Source organism: Atta cephalotes (assembly GCF_000143395.1).
Source record: "Atta cephalotes unplaced genomic scaffold scaffold00042, whole genome shotgun sequence".
Classification (NCBI taxonomy): Eukaryota; Metazoa; Arthropoda; class Insecta; order Hymenoptera; family Formicidae; genus Atta; species Atta cephalotes.
In genome coordinates this window covers 703423-718522 of record NW_012130106.1, presented here as the reverse complement: position 1 = coordinate 718522, position 15100 = coordinate 703423, and positions in this window count along the sequence as shown.

The window sequence follows — 15100 nt, the reverse complement described above, 5'->3', positions numbered from 1 at the left end:
GCATGTAAGGGAGATCGGGGAGGATAAAATATGGTAATATTTTGATTTTGAAGTGTTATTATAACGGTTAAAATATAATATTTACATGTTATCTTTAGATGTAGAATTTATTTAGCAACAAAATTTTCTTTGATTGAATTTTTTTATGTAACTAGAAAAAAGTTGTGTTGGTTTAAAGAGGAATTTTGTTACAACCGTCCCAACACATTGTGAACGATTTTAACAGTAAAGGGGAATAATTGTACCATTCCAGAGATACATAACACAACTACATAGTCATATTCTTTCTTGCAGCTGCGAATAGATAGTCCTTTAGAATTTCTTTAAATGTCAGTTTGTATAAAGACATTTCTTTTATATAATTTTTCTCTTATCTGTCTTGCGTTTTCTTGTTAACAGCATTCTACGGAGAAAAATATAAATAACATTGTACAAAATAAAATCAAGTAAGTTTGGGAACAATTGTAATAATATTACAACTTATTCTAGGCATTGATGTTTCTGTTGTTCTTTAAAGGTATTTTATAATTTAGTACATAGTATTAGTACATAGTATTTTTGAAAATAAAAATCAACTTAAATATGCAAACCATTAACGCAGATAATTATTAAAACATATTAAAATAATACATTCTGCTTTCATTATAATAAAGAAAAATTCATAAAGAAAAAAATTTTAGATTTTGTGCACGCAATAAAACTTACTTGATGAAAAAAGTAATTTCTACTCCTGCACTCGTGCATGTTCCGTGAATACCAGCAAACGTAATGGACGATTCAATCCAATTTGTCTACAGAACCTCATTTCACCATCGAGCCCCATACACACATCTATTATGAATAGTTTAAATAATATAATTACTTGTGTCCCCGATCTCTCCTACTATTGTATAATAGTACATATAATAGTGTATATAATATATAACACTGGCCTGCAAAATTTTAACTTTTTTGTATTCTGGAAAGCAGAAGTCTTTCTTATGTAATTCTGTGCACTGAATTCGAATTCGGCAGAATTAGTCTATCACGTCCGACTACCAAAGTAATTTGATTTAAATAGTCTAAAAATAGCGATATTGGCGTTTGATTTATTGCTAATAACGAAATTTTTTCCTTCCTATTTTACAGCATCTTAAAGTTCTAGTTTTCTCTTTTAAAATCAATTGTGATTTGTATCTGTATGATTTTTTTGCAATGATATCAAAATTTAAAGTTGAAAAATCTATAGGGCATTATAACATATCACTTTAGATTAATACATCATTTTTTATGATGAAATTTTATTTTATGAACATTATGAAATTTATTGAAATTAGTTAATGATCCAATGATTTCGATATGACTTTGAATCAAGTGTGAAAGATCCAGTTAAGGCAAAATCTGAAAATGATTCCAGCTAAGATAAGATCTATCACCTGGTTTTGTTAGATCCAAGAAAGAAACACATCTGCAAGTTCGTACACAACACGTATTTATGTGTGGCAAGCAGCTGACTGATTTTCTTGGTCTTATGGGTGCCTGATCTTATGGGTGCAGTGAGTGCAGTATAAGTACATACAGTATGGATACTGAACTTTTTATGTAATCTCCAATTTTTAGTGCGCATACGTCGATTTCCAATTAGGAATGTGACTACCTTCAGCAAGTTGAAATTGCAGATTAGGTCTGCAATTCCTTCCTATAAAATATAATTAATCCTTTCAATATAATTAACTCTTACAATATTGTATGAAACTCGTGATAAGGAAATCGAGCCAAACATGAGTATCACGGGTGAGAGCTGTTCGTACAAAGCTTTTTTTTTAATTTGTAAGAGAAAAGTATGGCAAAGGATTAGTATAATTAAGTTTTACTAAAAAATTAAATCAAATTTTTTTTGGAGATGCTATATTGTGTAGACTGTTATATTTGTATACGATAAAGTATTTTCGTAATAATGTATGCATGTATATGTGCATGCGTGCGCGCGTGTGTGCATATGTATGTGTGTATACGTATATTATTAAATTACAATTTTCATGTAATATATTATTTTTTTCATACATATACATATTTTTCATACATTATTCAATTACAATTTTTATATAGTATTTAATCAATTATTATTTTTAACTTATTACTGTTTAATATTATTATTATTATTAATGTAAATATTATTTTTATATAATGAGTTCGTTAACATTATATTATTATATCATTCTGATTTAAAAATATATTCGCTATAAACAATTTTCATGACATGACCAAATTATGTCTCTTTTTTTTTAGAAAAATCATTCTGTAATTTTATAAACGCCTCTCCAAATTTATAAATACTTTCCAACTCACAACATGGCGAGTCATGTGACTTGAGTTTCACTACATCAAAGGTGCTGAATGTCCATACTGTCTGTACTTATACTATCGTGCAGTTCCCTCAATACATCCATAACCAAGAGAGTCTGTCAGTTGCTTGCCATACATAAACACATGCTGTGTTGCTGTGTACGGATTTACAGATGTGTTTCTTTTTTCGCATCATTTTCAGTCGCAGAATAATCAATTGTATGTGATTGTTAGCAATTAATTCATAAATCGATTAATAAATTCCTCGTTTTGTCAGGTGAATATAATCGAACGATGTCAAAGTTGAAACATGACAAAATTTATAAAAAAAGAATCTCATCGTGGAAACGTGTGACTTCCAGTATTTTTTTTTTTTTAGCTTTACATCAACATTACGATCTATCCAACGGACATTCAGTAACAAGTTGTATATAAGTAAAAAGATTTGCTTGCTCGGTGTATATCCACTGATATATTCTAATTAGTTACATCTATATATTATATGTATTGCTTTTGTTAATGTAATAATGTAATATAATGTTACTGGATCATGTCTCTAAGTATTTTGCGTTTTAACCTACGATATATTTTACTATAGTCATAAAGATAACAAAAGCACAGGGTGGCGTTCTATTTTATCCTTATGTTTTAAAGCTTTCTAATTTCGTTTTTGACCCAGGTATTTCCAAATCGTGATATAACATTTCATTGGAGACAGATAAGGATACAACCAGGATTCATAGTATTGGACTGGAATCGCTGTATAATCTCATTAGAATTAGCCGTGATATCTCATAGTTATAATCCGTAGATCCAGATCGGTTTTATGATATATTTATAAAGAATTTTATTCTCTATATATAGATAGTTGTGATCTTTTATCCAGTAACCAGTACATTTTTCTTAACTATTGTCCTAGATGCTTACGCTGACAATGTATTTTTTCCATGCTAGGCGACTATCCAAATGCATTCCTAGGTATTTGGCTTCATTACTCTGTGAGATTTGTACATCATTAATTGAAACAGGAGGACATGATTTGCTATAGTGTAAAGATTATTTGAACCAATTTTGTCTCATTAACTTCTCCACTTTTTAAGCCACTTATTTATATTATTAAGACTGTCTTGGAGTCTTTCAGAGGCAATTGATGGATCCTTATATGTTACAAGGATTGTGATAAAAGTCGACAAAAGTGCCAAATCTTCCCATTTTAATTGGCAAATCGGTTGTATTATATATAAATACAATAATGGTCCTAGCGTACTATCCTGTGGTACACTAGCTTTAATTGGTTTTAAGTTTGTCAGTGCATTACCATATTTAACTAGAAAGTGTCTTTTGCTTAGATACGAGTCTAAGAATGCATAAAATTTAAAAATAAAAAAATTAACTTAGATAACAGACTCTCATATCAAATTTATCGAAAGCCTGAGAAACATCTAGAAATACTGCAGTGCAGTATTCCCTTTCATAGGAAAAGTATTTTTTTTACTGTTTTATGCACTTGATCTAATGTGCTATGTTTCTTGCTGAAGTCAAACTGATGATCTGGGATCAGCTGTTTCTCCATAATTATTGGCATGAGCCTTTTAAGAAATGTTTCCAGTACTTTCGATGGGATCAGCAGTAGACTAATTGATCTATATGATGATACATTCTCTGGGGTTTTGGGCCAGGTTTCTGTCATTATAACTGTGCTACTTTCCACTGTAGTGGAACATAATCAGTTCTCAGTATACTATTGAAAATTTGAGTAAGATAAGTAATTTCTATATCCAATAATTCTCTGAGAATGCGAGCTGTTATTAGATCATATCCAGCTTTATTTATATTAATGGATAGTCTTTAGTATCTCTTGTTCAATAATCTTTTTATGAAGAAGATCAGATTAGCAAATTGCGGTATCACCGCTAATTGTTCTGCTTATGCTATCATCAAATGGATTTATACTAAGATTAGGCGTGAAGACATTCGCAAGAGGCACTGCTTTCAGAATCATTCCTTGCCCAGCTATCAGGTTTATATATGGGTGGGGATAGAGATTTGGTTGCTTCAGCTTCTTAGTTGCTCTCCATAATGAATAGTCTGTTGTCATTGCAAGATTCTTTAGGTATTGCTGCACTTCTCTATTCTTAACTTTTGCTAACATATTTTTTAATTCTTTAGTGATACAGTTTAACTGCATTTTAATTTGCGGATATCTTGTTCATTGTATAATCTTCTAACCTTTCTTTTAGCAACATTTTCTCTAATATAATACATTGGGTACCTATAAGTGCTAATTGTGATTTTGGGAGTAGCTTTCCAAGCGGCTTGTGCATATTCATTAAAGTGTTGTACTGCCCATCATTATGTCCTCACTATTTTTTAAGGATACGTTTTTGTTTATCTAGCACATCCAGCCGGAATTGATGCCAGTCTGTTTTACTACTCTGAAGTAGTAAAACTCTCTATATGTGGTATCATTCTCAGTGAATTGACTATTCAGCTTTATTACAATCGGCGTGTAGTCCGAGGAGAGATCAAAGCTCGGTTTGCAAATAAACATATTTGTTTATGAGATTGTAACATTGCTTAGAGATTCCCTCAGTGATGGCAAAATCTAAGAGATCAGGAATTCTGTTTTTATTACTAGGCCAGTAAGTAGGTTGGTCGGTTGAGATAACGCTGAGATTTAGTGCAATAACTGCATGAAATAGCTCTCTACTTTTAAAACGAATAAATTTCTTAACGGCATAAACCACAATGCAAGATGTTATCTCTTTTAGGTGTGATCAGTCTCAATCCTCACTGTGTGTTTCGAAGTCTCCTCTCTCCATAAATCGTGGTCTAAACGACTCGAAGAATTACTTCTCTTTATTTGCATATCTTGAAGGGCAATAGACAGCTGATAGCATTAGACGACTAATTCAATCTTTAACAATAACAGTTATATGATATTTGGTGCTATTTTTTATTAAAATGGCAATTCCGCCATGAGCAAGATGCATCACTATCTAGATGCATCGCTTGATAACATTTATACCTAGGCATACAGAAATATTGGTAATGTGTGTTTCAGAGATCAATATTATGCATATTAATAAAAGCTTTCAATTCAAGAAAGTGTTTGGCATTGATAATTGTCATATTCCATATGACAATTTTTAATTCGTTGAATGTAACAACATTTTGACAATGATGCTAGACATTAGGTTGGACATAGAGATCACCTGTTTTATGAGCTCCTTAAGCATATCCATTAATTCATGATTATTATTATTACTATTGTATTATTACTGGTTTTATGTGTTATATTTTCCGATCATTACATTGCGTATAATTAGTATTACCACTAGCTATTTAGCATATGAAAGGTGTTCAATTGTTCTCTTTGGAATATTAATTGTAGGTGTTGGCATTTAAAGGTGTCTCTCTATTTGTTATTCTTGCTCTAAAGGCTAGATATCTGATTTTTTGCAAATGTTTATATAATCCGCAGTCCTTATAGGTTGCTAGGTGATTGCCGTTACATAGGACACACTTTATTTTTACATATCTTTCTTGGACAGTTTACTGTCAAATGATTTTCAAATGATTTATATTTGAAAATCACTTTGATGCGATGGCAGAATCTTTTAGTGTGCTTATATCTCTGGTACCTTGCGAGATCTCTTAGAACGAGGAGATTCAAAGTTTACTCGATAGTATAATAAGATTTCGATGTTGAAGATGGCCTTATTATTAGGTTCTATTTTTAATTCAATAATAAATATTGGCAGAAGTCTCTTAGTTGTTCTTTGCTTATATGCCAGATGTTGACTACCGTATGTCCCAATTCTTCAATTGCTGTTATTATGTCATCACTTCTAGTTGAGAGATGCATATGCTTTAGAATCACTCTAAATTCTATTTTGTGTGAGCTTATATGTATGAAATTCTGTTTTTTTGTCTTAAGTACAAAAAACTTACAAGAATTTTCAACAGAGTATCTACAGAAATAGTAGCCATTTTTAAAAATATCGATTTTTGACAAAATGGCGGAATTACAATCAAAAAGTTCCATTTTCGTCACAAAAAAATTGAGTAAAATCAGCTATAACTCAAAAAAATAACTTACCAAACAAATCCTATGTATTTCTTTAGAAAGTAATTTTTTTTAAATACTGTTAAAATTTGAAGTAATTTGACTAAGAACTGTTTAAGTTCTACTGTTAGTTAATTTAAAAATGCGTTTAAAATTTTGAATGTGAATATTTTTAGGTTAATTGAATTTTAGATCTTAACTTCGAAAAAAATTATATATCGCAATGAAATCACTTGCACTTCATTTTTGAGACTAAAATGTATTTTAGAAGAAAAAAAATTGCATTTTTGAAAATTTTACTAGGTATTAACAAACGATGTATATATTATTATGTTTATAAATAAGTTTGACTCTTTTTTTAGAAAAAGAAAATTGATATTTATAAAAAAACCAAAGCACATGTCTTGAAAATAATCTCTATCACTTTCGACACACTTTCGCCATCTTTCGGGCAGTTGGTGAATCCCTGCTCGGAAGAACAATGACGGTTTTTATTCAATAAATTCGGTTGGATTTTTCGATGGAATTTTCAATCTCTTCGGGTGCGTTAACGAGATGGTGCTGTAGAGAACGAAAGAGTGGAAATCTATAAAAGCCATATCTGAAAAGTAAGACGCATGATAGAGATTTACCAGTCCAAAGTACAGATTAATTCTTTGATTGCTATCGTCGAATGGGGCATTATTGTCACCAGTGTCAGCAGTGTCACCTGAATTCTCTGGTATAGGGTCGTTTTCGTTCGATTTCGTTATGTAAACTCATTAATTATTATTTATAACACTCAGACGTTTTAGTTTTCCTAGGTTTTAGCAACTCGAAGCATAGTACATACCTCATATCCTTTCATATCAAATAACAATACTTTTTTCTAGTGAATGTTCAGTTTTGCAATTGACGTTGACGATTCTTTAGGATAAATCCATGATTTTTTCTTTTATGGTTCTCGTACAGGATCCAGTTCTTATCACCAGTTATGATTTTAAACTGAAGTCCTTCTGCTTAAATCTTGGCAATAGGCAAACTGCTACGTGATAGCATTTCGCTTTGTTTTCTGAGCTGAGCACGTAAGAGTGCCCAACGATCAGTCTTCTGTATTTTTCCCAGCTTTTGTAATAGATGGAAAATCGCTTGAGTGATATCTAATTATTCAGCAAGCTCCTTTTACATTGCAAGAAAAAGATTTTCTTGCAACAGCTCTAAATTTCTCGTTTTCAACTTTTTTTGATGCTCTTGAACTATATCGATCGAAATTATCTATCTGAACTTTTGTACCACCTATTGAATGTACTTTCAAACACCGCATTTTTTCCTGAAGAGGAACAAATCATTTTTTTTTTGCTTCGAGAACATTTCTTTTTAATTGAAAAACAAACAGAATGCCTCACGTTGTCGTGCTCACTTTTAAGATTAATGAGATTATGTCGTCTAGCAAGATTTCTGTATGTAGCATTTTTTATACAAAGGTTGGTACTATGAATCCTCAAAGCAAGGGAAAAAAGATTTGAATTTATAATAAAATTATATCCTGCGTAAAAAAAACGTTGAAAAACGATAGAAATTTCTAGAAATCTAATAGAAATCTTATATCATTTTCATCAGGATCTATCATATCTATCGGACACGACATTAAAATCACGACAGACAAACAAGTTATAAATTTTTATCTTTTATATCTTATATTAAATAATTGATACTTATTGGAGATACTTATATCTTATATTAAATAATAGAATATTTATCGGAGATCACAAACTTTTCTATATTATCCTATCACTATTAAATTAGATTAATAAAAAATAAATGAAAGGTTTATACGAACCTATATAATGTGACCATAATCTCAATTGACGGCACAATTTCGTCGCGTTTTATATTGTTCGATAACCAATGATTTTCTTTCGATGTTTAAAGGTAGCTTCACACTGAATTATCGCAAATTATCTCAAACTCAAGTTGGGCGCCAGAGTGAGCGTGTATCACTCTTCGTATATTACTCTTCTAAATTTTTAACAATTATTAATTTCTCAATATTTCTTAACTGCGACGGACGATAACTGACTGTTCAGCCCCGCACGGATAGATGGGTTATTTAGAGCGGGAACAAATCGAAAAACGAGAGAGAGCATAAGAATTATTACGAATTAATAATGAAAGAATAACAAGTATATATTTCACTTTACGAAGACAATTACAATGATCTTAAGTACATAGTTTACGTTACAATGGTTCATCACGATTAAAATATGAACTCACTGTAATTGGAAATTATCGAGTCGCGTGAAATTACAGAAAGAACGTGCAGCTGTTATTACGAGAATTTTGTGAATTCGTCAATCGACAATTTACAGTAATAACCGCGATTTTCTGCTAAACGTCGTACAAAATTTTCTTTATTTTATGCAAAACACGACTTAATAGCGTAGAATACAAGATAGCGATATAACATGTAATCACACACAAAACGAGACACGGCAAGTTCGCTGTGACGAAAGGGTGGCAAGCTTTACGCGAAAACAAAATACAATAATCTGAGCGGTTTGAGCGAACGATACGTGACAATTAAAGATCAATTACTCGCGATAGCTCTCTGTACGGGCCTCAGCTTCTCGGCTCGGAGTATTTCGGTATTCTCCTTTCTTTCTGCAAAATATGATCGATTAGAAGGGCGCAAACAATAGATGCAGGCAGTAAATTTTAAAAAAGTGATACGACCTGCACATCCCCGCCATGGAGAATAATCTGAAGCTTCTCTCGAGACGATTCTCTTCGGCGGTTCTCTTCCTCGCTGGCAGTAACCAGCCAGTTGAGCTGGACACAATTAATGCACATAGCTATCGATGCTGGCTCTAATTAGTTCTAAGCAACAATTTTTCTAGAAAAATAATGCAAAAAAATAATGAAAAAAATAAAATAAAAATAAATAATTTAAGATGGCGCATGAACGTCAGAGAGTCCGCACGCATGTTTCCTCCCGCTTCCACGAGCCGGGAGGATCCACTTGGCTTATTCGCGACAAAGTAACGCACAAAAAACACGTCATAATAATTTAATCCCTATATATGTTTGAATAAAACAGATGTTATAGAAAAATGATCGTGTCCTATTGTTGGTAATATAATGTGACATTCTTCAGATCATTAAACAATTATTTCGCAGATTCAGCATACATACGCATAAAGCTGTAAATTTTATCTCTCGTTTTGTATCTCATCTTATTTAAACGAAAAAATATTTCTGGATTAAATTATATAGCCTTTTAGGAACATTATATTGTTTTTATTACACAGCTTAGATATCGTTTTTATCCGTAAATTTTAGATTACTTACCTGCTATATTTGATAAATTTTCTTATATTTGTCTATCGTTTTTGTTATATAGCTTAGATACCGTTTTGAATCTATTTTTATCTAGTCATGTTTTATTACAATTTATAATACGTTATCATGTTTCTCAATCGTAAATTTCAGATTACTCGTTTAAAGTACGCGATATATTTCCTTTATTACGTTATATCATTTTTGTCATACAACTTAAATGTCGATTTTAATTAATTATTTTAGTCGTTTTATCAAAACAGTAATATTCTATTATTAAATTAGTAATATTCTATCTTTTTTTTTATGTCGGAGGAGAAATGCTTAACGTATGCCCCGGACTTCGGGAGAGAGCCCAGGATTAGCAGCCACTAAAATCCCTCCGGGTGTCCTACTCTAGTCCTGACCGAAAGTCTCCGGAAACGCATGCAGCACACTTCCGGAGATTCCCGAATCCCGTCAGCCTCGGATTGGCTCTATCTCGCCGGGAAACTCCGGGAACTTTGCCGTTCCCGACTGTCGGATGACAAAAACCATCCAACGAGCGGAGCGGATCATCTAACATTCTGTTCCACTCCATTGATGTTAAGGGCCGAGTTGGGACTGCCAGTCTCCGACCGGCCCATCTCCCTTCTGCCGTATCAGCATGCATTATGCGAGGCGGAACTTCTTCACTCTTCCAGGAGGCTGCTAGTTTTTTGCTGGCGGACTGTTCCTTCCCTGGCGGAAGGGAGGTGAGTTAGGTTCACCTTCATCCAGTTACGTCGGATGCCGGGGTTCTTGGGACACCGGAGTTCCGGAAATTGCTGCGGCTGGGGAGGAGGCCGTCACGATCCCCGGGGGAATAACCCTCCTCTCTGCCGCGACTGAGGACAGATGCCTGCCCTCTCAATCTTCCTCTCGTTCTGTTAGACCGTCGGTTGTAGTCTGTGAGTTTGTTTCCGACGAGTCAGCCTTTTCCTCCGTTTCCTCTTCTTCCTCCTCCGACACACGCGGGAGGAACCTTGCGCTCTTCACGAAGCGTGACGTTCGTCGCGTCGGCGGCCTTCGCGACGGACACGGAGGATTTCCTCGCGAATTCCATCCAGCCTCGCCATCGTCGCCATCTCCATCCCCTGGGTCACTTCCCTTTCTCCGATAATGGAGAACGGGGGCCTCCGGTTTTCTCCCGTTGTCTTTCAACTTCCTCTTTCCACGACATCACTGTTTTGCAGAAGGAGAAGACCGCCTTCCAGGCACTCTCTCTGCCTATCATGGCCTTGACCATGGCCGACAAAGAGAGGCCTGCATCCACTTCCTGGACTAGGACTTCGCACTCCTCCACGCTGAGCAATATTCTAAAGTGTATTGTGCGGAGTCTCTGTTTCCCTTGCAATGATGACACTGCGTCGTCGGTTCCTTCCTAATACGACACAGATACTGCTCAAAGTACTCATGGCTGGTGAGCTTCAGGCGGAACGAAAGTCCCCCACTTTCCCCACGAGAAGGCAATCCTTTCCTGCCCGTCCACTCTTTAAGGCAGAGAAGGATTGCCTCTGTCATGTTGTTCTCCATGTTAATTTTTTACTGTCTGAAGACCCGCCGACGGGCTCCCTGCCGCACATGATCTACCATCTATAGATAGATCATACCTAACCATACCTTCTTATAACCGAATTGCCTTCTCCGCCAAGGCGTCGGCCATATATTCAACAGAGGGTATATCCTCGAGGTTATGGCAACCGCGTATAACACGGTCCTTTATGCCTTTGATATTCTGAGTGCCAGCCGCTCTGTATTGCGTGCAGTTCCGCTTTTATCTGGCGATTGACTAGGGCAGCCCCGCTTCATACTGGGACCCCGTAATAAGCCCCTGACAGGACCGCGCACATATACGTGCGCCTCACTCCGGCACCCGGATCACGGAGGTTAGGCACAAGACCCAAAAGCGCGTCAACCCGTTTGCCTAATTGGGGGATTGTCAAAATGGTCGACAAAGCCTCACCATCCAAGGTGAGAATTAGATACTTCAGGATAGGTCCCACCCGGACGCGGACATCGTCCAATCTGATGAAGACCCGGGGTGAATCTCCCGCCTCCCCGTTTTCTCCCAGTTTCCATCTTCTCGGGGGTCATTCTCTTTTATGAAGTCGATAATGCATGCCACTGCTATGTTGGCGTGCATCACCACATCCTTCCCCAGGTCGTTCTTGTGGCCACCACGAGTGTGTTGTCTGCATGGCAATCCGAGAGCAGAGCCCTGCGAAGGATGATGTCATAAGAGATGTTCCATAGTAGAGGCTTCAATACTGACCTCTATGGAACCTCGTTTCTCCGCTATTGAAGTTCAATTTTGGCGTGGAACTCCAGCTTCCTGTCCTGGAGATAGTCCTCTATTATAGCGACCAGGTAGGAGGGCAGGAGATAGTGATCTCTCAGCGCTCTCACCACCTGGCTTCAAGGAATGCTGTTAAAGGCGTTGGCGAGATCTAGTTCCACTTTCCCGCGGTCAACTGCTCCGAGAGGGAACGGATCTGTTTGATCGCATCAATGATTGATACTCTCTCCAGAAAGTACTGACCGCAGGACAAATTGGAACCAGTCTGAACAGGTGCTGGACAACGCGGCCGGCGATGATTCGCTCAAAACTTATCAGTATCCAACAAGCAGATCAGCCTATATGCAGAGGAACTCTACGCAGATTTGCTCTCCTTATAGAGAAGGAATCGGGCCATTTTCCAAGACTTGGGGAATGTGCCATCCTTCTGTACGAGCTGTCTTAGGTTCTGCTACGACGAAGGAGGCTAATCTCCAAACCTTGCTTCCCCATCGGAGCCCGCTACTTTGGGCTTATCTTTCAGACGAGCGAAGATCCTCTCCATTTTCTTAAGGGCCCATCTACGCACCTCGCTCTCCCGGAGGCTTCTTTCTCCCTCCTCCGTGAATGCGGAAATCAGTTTCATTCTTATCAGTTTCAATCTTATGTCGGTCTGCTCCCCGAGGTAGCCTCCACTATCCATTCTCTGACTCTGGATGCAGCCGCGGGGGTCGCCGTGTGATATCTACGATGGACTCTCCTCGCGAAGATGCTAACCCGGCCCCTGTTTAACAATACTAGATCGAGGCCCAGAGTGCAGTCGTCTTTGCGGTCAATGAACGAGGATCCCCACTCCACTGCGTGGGCGTTGAAATCCCTTCCCACTATGATCGGTTGGAACGTCTGTTGATATGCTATCCCAACAACTTCAAGGTTTTTCTCATAGTCCCCTCTTAAGACAGAGGAAGGGGGAGGGGAAGTAATGTCTCCGCAACGTCTATGGATCCTCATTCCACGATAAGAAACTTTTCCTCTGCTGAGACGAGCACCATCGGCAGGGTGTCGCGCACGTGCTGGCTGAGCATCACCACGCTACCGAGCAAGTTCTTCGCGCAGTTAGGGTGACTCTCCGGCACGTTAGGTTCGCAGCGATGGCCAGACCTCCCTCGCATTCCGCGAGGCACTGGGTGAGCATGCCCTGCGCCCCGCTGGAGTAGTTGAGCTTAGTTTGGAGGAGCGCATACGCCACTACTATTTGTCACGCTCTTCCACCAGCTCTATGAGCTCCTCAGCCACTTTTTTATGCGACTGCTGCTGCGGCGGTTGCTCATTGTTCGCCGCAGCTTCCGCAACCCTCCCAATTGTCATTGCCGGCTCCTTATTCACTGGTGCGGAGGATCTGGATTTAGGTTTTCCTCTTCTCTCTTTTGGCTTCTTTGAGGCGGAAGCCATTTCCACCGATCCTGTATCCCGCCCGTGGATTGATATTCCATCTCACCGGCACTCCGTAGACTGATGTCCAATGTCGTCGCAGCGGTAACAGTACCCGGATCGGTCCACCGTGCTTTTGCAATGCTGTTGCACATGACCCGCCTCCAAGCACACTGCAGGTCTCTCGGGGGAAACAGTGCTATCTTGCAGCTGGACCATCCCATTCTGACCCTTGAGATGGCCAGCAGCTTTCTACTCGCCACTGCTGGATACCTAGCACGAATTGAGTTCACTTGATGTCCTCCTAATCTCCTCCATTTTGAAATCTGCAGGGGAAATCTGGCCCTGGTAAGTTCCTCGGCGATCTCCTTGCAAGTGACGGAATCATCGAAATCCGATACCCGTATCTCCATCATTTGCGTATAATTCGCATGTCATCCATTGTCGCGAAGATCTCGCGCAGTTTTTTGGCGAAGAAGTGCACCTTGGCCCTGTTGTCTTGGCCAGATATAAGATTCCCATACCAGGACCCCGGTAATCGTCCTCTTAAAGGCCCTCGATATTGATCGAGTGCTTCGCTTCGGAAGGGACGCCGTCGCGGAAACATCGGGATAGTATCTCTCCGCTTCTGGCCTTGACCTCGGAGGACGTTCGTGCCCCCTCCCCTCTCCAGAACTCTGCTGCAGAATACAGTCCTCGTGACTCCTCGATCTCCTCTACGGACAGAGTCTGCATCTCACCAAAAAATCAGTGCAATGAGTAACACAAGAGAGATTTTTGGAGACTCTGCCTTCCAGTGCCTTTTAGATGGTCGAAAGACTCCTTCCTCTCCGGTGAAAACCGTACTGTAGTGACTCATCTACTTTCTCCCCAAGTCACGAACAGTGCTCCCCCAAATGGTGCCACCGGACGAAGTCAGGATCGTCAACCCCTACCAGCACATTGGGGATCCATCCTAACTAGGATGAGTTCCTAAGAAGTCCTCTCTCCGAAGAGGGAGAGCTCCTTGGAGTGCCGGAACCGATGTGCGGGAGGGCTCGTACGGAGCGCTGTTAGATCCCCGAGGGAGTCCTCTCGCTGGCAAAACTGCGCCCCGCGAGGGGGAGTAATATTCTATCTGTCTCTAATCATAAATTTCAATTACGATTAAATTGTAGATTCTACAATTTACAAACTAAAAATATGAAAGAATATTATTAATTTTGATAGAAATTGATTGAAAACGATATCTGAGCTAACAAAAATGATACAGAAGTATAGAAAATCTATTAAATATTTTTAATAAGTAATCTGAATTTATAATTCAAAAACACGATATTATTGATTTTGATAAAACGTGATGTGTTACAATGTTAGACTACTATCACGCAGTAGGTCTTAGATTCGAATTCCGATATATGTTTCAAAAATTATAAATTTCCGATGCATAATTAAAATTAATAAATTGTATGTGAAAATATAAATTAATTTTACAAAAAAATAATAAAGAAATAAGAACTGTATTCCAATTATTATAAAAACTTTTTTTGAAAATAATATAAAATTTACGATTAAAATACAATACTATTAATTATGATAATATATGATCAGATAGAAATTTATTAAAAACGATATCTAAACCGTGCGATAAAAACGATAGAGAAATATAGCAAATCTATCGAATA